This window comes from Bos indicus x Bos taurus, chromosome 10 (assembly GCF_003369695.1).
Source record: "Bos indicus x Bos taurus breed Angus x Brahman F1 hybrid chromosome 10, Bos_hybrid_MaternalHap_v2.0, whole genome shotgun sequence".
Lineage (NCBI taxonomy): Eukaryota > Metazoa > Chordata > Mammalia > Artiodactyla > Bovidae > Bos > Bos indicus x Bos taurus.
The window spans coordinates 1,841,770-1,850,291 of NC_040085.1; the positions used below are offsets into that span (position 1 = coordinate 1,841,770).

At 45.8% G+C, this 8,522-nt stretch overlaps 1 pseudogene; it reads right to left on the bottom strand.

The window, feature by feature from the left end:
• Positions 1 to 972: 972 nt before the first annotated feature.
• LOC113899293 lies at positions 973 to 4,185 on the bottom strand (annotated as a pseudogene).
• Between the last annotated feature and the right edge of the window lie 4,337 nt (positions 4,186 to 8,522).

Consider the following 8,522-nt stretch of genomic DNA (forward strand, 5'->3'; position numbering starts at 1 on the left):
AAATAGTAATAAAAATACAATCTTTTACGGGTCTTGTACAGACTACAAAAGAGGGAAATTATTACCATATGTGATTTTTTTATTAGACAGTTTTCTTCAGTGAACTGCACTGACAACTCCAAATATAGAAGCAGAAGGCTGTGTATTTTAAAGGAATTAATGTTGTGAGTTAGAGACTACCCTGTATTATCACTGGCACTTTTCATCATGGTTTGTGCACACCACATGATCATCTTATATACCATTACATTTAAAAAATATATCTGAGTGACAATTTTATCACATTCACACACCATGAGCTGGTTAAGGAGGCAATGCTGCAGTTGCCTCCTGTAGTGCTTTGCTGTTGGTAATAAGGACAGTACATTGTGGTTAAAAGAAATCAGAGATTAATATGGTTAAGTTGTTCCAATTCACTAAAGGCCGTCGGTGGCCACCACTGGGACAGTGAGTTCTTTTGCAGTGTATATATATCCTAGAGGCAAACACCATCATTGGTTAAAATTTTGTCTAAAAAGTCAGTTTCTGTGCTGAAAACTATTTTCACAAAAATGAAAGCTACTAAGCGTTTTAATGTACTTTTCCTTCTCATTAGCATATTTATGACCAAGTTCTCTGAAACCTTTGAAATTTACTGTTTTAACATGTACTCTTCTTTAGATCTCACCCATTTAAGATTACCACCTAATAGGCTTTAAAGTGGTGGTGAGAATTTCATCAGGGAAACCCTTTGCTCGTTGGGAATGTTCAGCCGCTGAGCAGTGCTCTAAAGCCTCAGCAGCGCAGAGCTGGACTCGACAAGAACACTCAGAAAGCTGTTGTGCCGTGAGTGTCATTTCAGAGAATCTTTCCAAAGTGTGCACATAATTCACAGTTACGTGAATGGCACAGTGGTACTATTGCTATGTGTTGAAGAGGACTGTTATATGATATTCTCTTCCATGTTATCTGTTTGCTAGAAAGTACTTTGGGTCAAGGTGCCCTGGGACACCCTGTAGTCTCTAAGAATGTCTCTGGACTGTAAACAGATTCTAGTTGGTGATCTTCCATGTAAGTATCTGTTTCATGAAGGCAGTCTGAGCAAGAATCACAGAAATCCAAAGACATTTCTGGAGGACAATCCTGGCAGTGCCACCGAACACCCTGGATAGGTTCTGTTCCAGTTGTCACACTTGAAACCCGCATGTTGCACAAATCCAGTTTAAGCTTGCATTTGCTGACGTTTTTCTGTGTTGTTGTTTTTTAACTTTAATAACTCCAATATTCCTTATATTCAGGGAAATTTCCATGTTGTTGTTGTTTAGTGGTTAAGTCATGTCTGACTCTTTGCGACCCCAGGGACTGTAGCCCGCCAGGCTCCTCTGTTCATGGGATTTCCCAGGGAAGAATACTGGAGTGAGTCTGTTTCCTCCTCCAGGGGATCTTCTTGACCCACGGATCAAACCCACGTCTCCTGCACTGGCAGGTGGATTCTTTACTGCTGAGCCACCCTGGAAGCGCCCACTTCCTATATATAGTAGGAATGTTGTCTTCATCTGATGCCTCCTCAGTAGCAGTGTTCATGTGGCTGTGGAGATGGGGTCAGTCCTCGTCTTCTGCCACATACACTGGTGGCTCGTGGGAAGTCATGAGGTGGAAGGCTCAAAGAGGTGCTTTTCAAGGCGTGCTGTGGTCGGCTTGTGGAGGCCTCTTTGGAGAATGTGTGTACTTCGGTGTTCTGCCTGGGACTGGAAGGCCAGCTTTAGTTAGCTTTGTGAAATCCTTCTGCACTCAGCTGGCAAGCTGTCTTGCTGCCCTGTTACCCAGTTCATCTGATCTCTTCTGCTAGCGTCGAGACTCTACTTCTTCAGGAGGGTATTTCAGGAGTAGCCATTCAAGCTTCTTCTGGTCTTCATCAGTCCACAATTGGTTAAACACAGGTATCCTCTTATTATCCGAGGATGACTGTTTGAACCTTCTGGACCATCACTCAAAGGCAATGTAGAGTATGAGAGGGACTCCCCATCCTTCCTAGGATCTAAAGGACTTTTTGGTCTAGAGGTAAACCAACTTTATAAAAAACTAGTTTAAGTCTCCTCGTACGTCTTTTATGATTTTAAAATTCTCTTTCAAAGTTCCCAAGGCTATTGGTTAATTGGTTCCATACAATCTGAGGTACCTGAATAACTCTCTGTGGTCATGGAAGCCCTGTACCAGCCTTCCCCTGGCATTTTCCCGCACATCCCATGGGATTTTTAAGTGATTCTCTCTGAAGTCTGCCCAAATTTTTAAGGTCCTGAACTGCTTGTGCACGCGGCACCTTGAGAACAGCAACTGTCTGTAACAATCTCTGATCATTTTCACGTGGGGCCGAGCACCAGAGGCTGCTCTGGCCACTGTGACTGCCCTCCGGCCCCACCTGGCACCGGCTCGGGAAGCCACCTCAGGGAAGCTTGACAGAGGCGCCAGGGCACCTTCCCTGGTATTTTTACACAATAGGGACCTCTATAAATTATAGTGTTTTGGCCCTTCAACTGCAAAGGAACCAAAGACTGTCAATGGGCCATCAGGACTCTCCCCCGTGTAGACGAGGTGGACATACATGCAGCAAAAAGATGCCTGAAATTTTAGAATTTGATTGTTTCTCTAGTAATCTTTTTACTTGACAGAAATAAATATAAGTGTTGTTGCACTTACATTGTCTCAGCCTATTTTAAAAATGAGATAATGCATCTTCAGGGTGGGAGAGAGAATCATCCCTCCTGACACATTTTGCACAGTGATAACAGAGCTCTGTGGGGAAAGGATGAACCAGGAGGGAGAAGCTACTTAGAGCCGCTGCTTTCTTTCCAAATTGCACTGCAGAGTAGTAAACTATCAAAGCCACACACAGCTTCCCCTTCCATCAACACGATAGAAGATGACTTGAAGGCCAAAGCAGCCCGCGCTCCGTCACAAAAGAGGGCTCCTTTCATATCCAGATGCAGCTCTGTAATCCTCTGCAGACTTACTTACTGGGTTGGAAGTAAGACATCACTTACTGGGTTGACTATTTGGCTGGCTCTTGTGTTTCCTTCACTATTAGAGTCCGAGCCGCAGCAGGAGGAACTTACCATTAACCTTGTTGATGGATGCTACAGAGAGAAAATTAAAAGGGGTTGGCTGTGGAATGAAAGCTCCTGGTTGAACAATGTTCCCAACACATAGGAAAAGAGTTGGTCTTTGAGTGATAGATCCATCCTAGATTTTTACGTGGCAGAGAAAATTTAGGTGCATACTGTACCGTTCTTTGCTGAAAAAAGTTCACAAGTGAGGCTTGGTGTGTGTGTGTGTGTGTGAGCTTATGGTGAACAGTGATCTCCGAAGAAGAAGATTTAGCAGGACCAGGGACCAGGCTTGATCAGTCAAGAGCTTTTGTGTAGCCGAGTTTTATTAAAGTGAAAAAGGGACAGAGAAAACTTCTGACATAGACGTCAGAAGGAGGCGGACACTTCATGCCATCCTATCTCAAAAACACATACTGTGGGAGAGGGGCCTGGTGAAACTCCTTCAGCCTCAGGTGTCTCTCTTATCTGATCAATAGCCTTCTAACAGACATAAAGCAGCTTGCCAAAACTAGGATGGCATGAAGTGTGTCATCCCCTAGACGTAAAACAATTGACATGAATACTGGTTTGAGCTATTATCAGCCCAAGGTTTGAGAAAAGAAAAAAAGTTAGTTTTAGGTGGAACCATTTTGAAGAAAGGCAGATTCCAAAGCAAATACAGTTTCATTAATACAGCTTAAGAAAACCATTTCCATGGAGAGTTTGTTTCTTCCTGCCACTCCAGTACTCTTGCTTAGAAAATCTCATGGACGGAGGAGCCTGGTAGGCTGCAGTCCATGGGGTCACTAGGAGTTGGACACAATTGAGTAACTTCACTTTCACTTTTCACTTTCACCCCCTTGGAGAAGGAAATGGCAACCCACTCCAGTGTTCTTGCCTGGAGAATCCCAGGGATGGGGGAGCCTGGTGGGCTGCCGTCTATGGGGTCGCACAGAGTCAGACACGACTGAAGCGACTTAGCAGCAGCAGCAGCAGCCACTTAGGGGAGGGATAAAAAAATGTCTGACACTTGCAGCCTGTTTCTTCTGTTTGGAGACCCCTGGCCTTCCTGCCTGTTACCCTCTCCTGTGTGTGAGTCCAGCTCACCTGGAACCCTCATTACTAATTCAGGGAGAAGGATGCCAACCCCCACCCCCATGCCTCCCCACCGAAGGAAGGATGAGCATGGTGTTAATGACAGCTATCAGGACAGATGAAAGGAGACACTTGTGCACCTTCATGTGAAGAGGCAAACAGTAATAAAACCATCTTGGGCGTCAGCATCCTAAGATGCTCCTGGTACCCACTGCTGGCCTGCTCTTCCTATAACATGGTAAAGACATCTTAACATTGTTAAAGAAAAACTGCTCCTACCCAGAGTAGTTTTACATCTTTCAATCAGAAATCTGAGAACTAGGGAAGACGCAGTAAGCACCAAATCCAGTGTTTCCTAAACTCTGGGCAGAGCAAAGCCATCTGGACTCTGCCTTCACTGGCTGGGATTTCTCTGTTGAACAGTCTCTCTGCTGGGTCTTGAACTTGGGCAGATGTGGGGCCCTGACTAATGCAAATCTGCATTTTACAGAAGAGGAAATTGAGGTCCACAGATGGGACCCGAGAGCCTCTGGGTACAGCAGAACCAGGACTGAACTCAGCTCCAAAGCACATCAAAACCCAATCAAGCTACGTTTCCTTTGTCAGTAGGCATAGATCTTGCATTGTGGGCTTTAGGGCCACAGATCTGAAGATTCGGTTGTTCGGAGCAGAAGGCAATTTGGATCAATTGTCCTGTTCGATCTGTACCAGGAAGCTCTTTACTGAGCTCCTGACACCCTGGAAAAATACCACCACCCAGCTCTGAAAATGCCTGATTAGCATGTCAGCTGGGGCTGCTTAAACTTTACCTTTAGGTTATCTCTCTATTTAACACCTCTATTTAACCTCTCTATTTAACATCTCTATTTAACACCTCGGGGCTCTGTTCTATTGATCGCTGAGTCTGACTCACTGCTGATGTTTTTGAGCAATTGACCATTACTTCAGGTAAATGGGGAATCCAGAGGGAAGAAGGTGTTTGTGGTCCTGCAATTTCCTGGCATATTACCCATCTGGGAGATGGTTTAGGAGTCTACTGGAGAAGACATTTTTAAAAATACAGCTCAGCATCACACTTTTTGTGAAAATTGACACCTAACTTAATTCAGGAGAAATCTGGAAGAGCTAGAATGTAGAGCTCCCTTGCCTGAAGTTGTGGAGCCAGCATGAGTGGGTTTGACCTTGGCGAAAAAGCGAAGAAAGTCTGATCTCGTCTTAAAGGGGCCCCTTTGGGTCAACTCAATGATTATTTGCAAGCTGTGTTGGAGAAACAGTTGTAGACTCAGTTCTATTAATGTTTTTCTGCCTCATATGTTAATTTAAGGTAAAGACACTCATTCCTTTTGGTTGTTGTTGTTTAAACCTATGGTTTTTGCATTTATCCTAAATAGAGTCATAAAAAAATCTCCAAACTTACAAAACTCGGCTGATATTAATGTATTTTTGCACATAGATACATGCCATTTGTTTTGAGGTGGGGTTAAGAGGCTGTTCCGAAGTCGAAGTTTTAAAACATGTGGGTTTGAAACCTATGGACCTGCTAGTAGTAGATAGAGAGTAAAGTAATACAGCCGATCAAGCCTCCTGTTTACACGGTACTTTAGCTTCTCACAGGGACAACGGCATTTCTTAAAGAGTGATTTGCTGGGTGGGGTGGAAGGGTGGGCCTTAAAAAGTGCCCCCCACACACTGACACTTCAAACTCAGACAAAATGATCTGTTCTCTTTATGGTTAAGTGCTGAGGCTCTCCTTGGCAGTTCAGTTAATTCCTGAGAGAGGGAACACACAGATTTTAACTACATTGGGTCTATTTCTCCAGGTGGAGAACACGTGGAGGAGGGAGGTAGTGTTTGTTCAGTTCTACTTTGTTCCTGGTAGAGACATAAAGCCTCTGGCATATGATCTCAGTTAATCCTCTATCAATCAAAAGTTCGGTAGGATTATCACTGCTTCACAGATTAACCCCAGGCATGGGACGTGAACAAACTGCTGAGTTGCACAGGTAGAATCTGGAGCTGTCTTAGCCCAGGTTGTATAACAAAACACGACAAGCTGGGTGGCTTAATCCACAGACATTTATTTCTCACAGACCTGGAGTCTGGGAACCCAAAATCAAGGTGGCCTTGGGTTCCTGACGTGGGCCTACTTCCTGATTCCTAGACATCTGTCTTCCAACTGTGTCCTTACATGCTTGGGAAAGAGAGAGAGAGAGTTCTGGTCTCTCTTCTTCTTATAGGCACACTAATCCCATCATGGGGGCCCCTCCTCATTACCTCATTAAACTTAATTATCTCCCTAATGCCCCACCTCCCAGTGCCAACCCATTGGGAATTACAGCTTCAATATATAAACTTAGAAGGAGACAGTCAGTCCTCAGTAGGAGATGTCCTCACTCACTGCCCCCTTGTTGAGCCTTGGCAGGGATTGAAGAAGCACTGTAAAAAGGACCAGATGGGTAGGGATCTGAGAACACTGGTGTTGCAATTAAGAGGCCACTAATATTGGGGGACGTTCCCAGGGGCAAGATGTAGCCTTGAGAATGAGAGGTCATCTATAGGGAAGAAAGAGCATTTCGTTTTTCCTTTTTCTTTTGTAACCCCAACTTGTAGCATATAAATTTGGTGCCAGTATGTACGTACTCACAGTACATACATTCACACCCATATATCTACGGAGAGCGATACAGAGGAGTAGAATAGGATTAGAGTCTATAACATTAGTTAATTCTGGGAGGTGAAATTCTAAGTTATTTGATCTTTTTTTTTCATTTATCTGTAGTGTTTACTTTTCTAAAATGACCTGTTTATTATTTGTGTAAGCGCAGGCGGCTGCGACGGGCACCATAGCGCGGCCCAGAGGAGCCACCCCACGTGCGAGGTCAGGGGCAGAAGTTGGGAGGACCCCATGCCCGAAGGGCGGCGGCCAAGAGGAGTTACCCCACGTCCGAGGTCAGGGGCAGCGGCCGAGAGTGCCAGGCTGCGACGGCGCAGGAACGGCCGAGAGGAGATACCCCGCGTCCGAGGTCGGGGCGGCGGCCGGGAGGAGCAACCCACGCCTGAGGCCAGGGGTGACCACTAGAGGAGTTACCCCACGTCTGAGGTCAGGGGTGGTGGCCGGGAGGAGATGCCCATGCCCCAAGCCCGAGGCCAGGGGCGGCGGGCCGGAGGAGATACCCCACGCCCCTAAGCCCGAGGCCAAGGGCGGCGACGGGGAGGAGCAACCGCACGACTGAGGCCAGGGGTGGTGGCTGGGAGGACCAACCCCACGTCCAAGGAGCCGTGGCTGCACGGGCACAGGAGGGCCTAGAGGACTATCCCACATTGAAGGTCAGGAAGGGCAGCAGTGAGGAGACACCCCTCATCCAAGGTAAGGAGCAATGGCTGCAGCTTGCTGGAGCAGCTGTGAAGAGATACCCCATGCCCAAGGTAAGAGAAACCCAAGTAAGACGGTAGGTGTTGCAAGAGGGCACCAGAGGGCAAACACACTGAAACCATACTCACAGAAAACTAGTCAGTCTAATTGCAGTAGGACCACAGCCTTGTCTAACGCAATGAAACTAAGCCATGCCTGTGGGGCAACCCAAGACGGGCAGGTCATGGTGGAAAGATTTGACAGAATGTGGTCCACTGGAGAAGGGAATGGCAAACCACTTCAGTATCCTTGCCTTGAGAACCCCATGAACAGTATGAAAAGGCAAAATGATAGGATACTGAAAGAGAAACTCCCCAGGTCAGTAGGTGCCCAATATGCTACTGGAGATCAGTGGAGAAATAACTCCAGAAAGAATGAAGGGATGGAGCCAAAGCAAAAACAATACCCAGCTGTGGACGTGACTGGTGGATGTGACTAGAAGCAAGGTCCGATGCTGTAAAGAGCAATATTGCATAGGAACCTGGAATGTCAGGTCCATGAATCAAGGCAAATTGGAAGTGGTCAAACAAGAGATGGCAAGAGTGAATGTCAACATTCTAGGAATCAGCGAACTGAAATGGACTGGAATGGATGAATTTAACTCAGATGACCGTTATATATACTACTGTGGCAGGAATCCCTTAGAAGAAATGGAGTGGACATCATGGTCAACAAAAGAGTCCGAAATGCAGTACTTGGATGCAATCTCAAAAACGACAGAATGATCTCTGTTCGTTTCCAAGGCAAACCATTCAATATCACAGTAATCCAAGTCTATGCCCCAACCAGTAACACTGAAGAAGCTGAAGTTGAACGGTTCTATGAAGACCTACAAGACCTTTTAGAACTAACACCCAAAAAAGATGTCCCTTTCATTATAGGGGACTGGAATGCAAAAGTAGGAAGTCAAGAAACACCTGGAGTAACAGGCAAATTTGGCCTTGGAATAC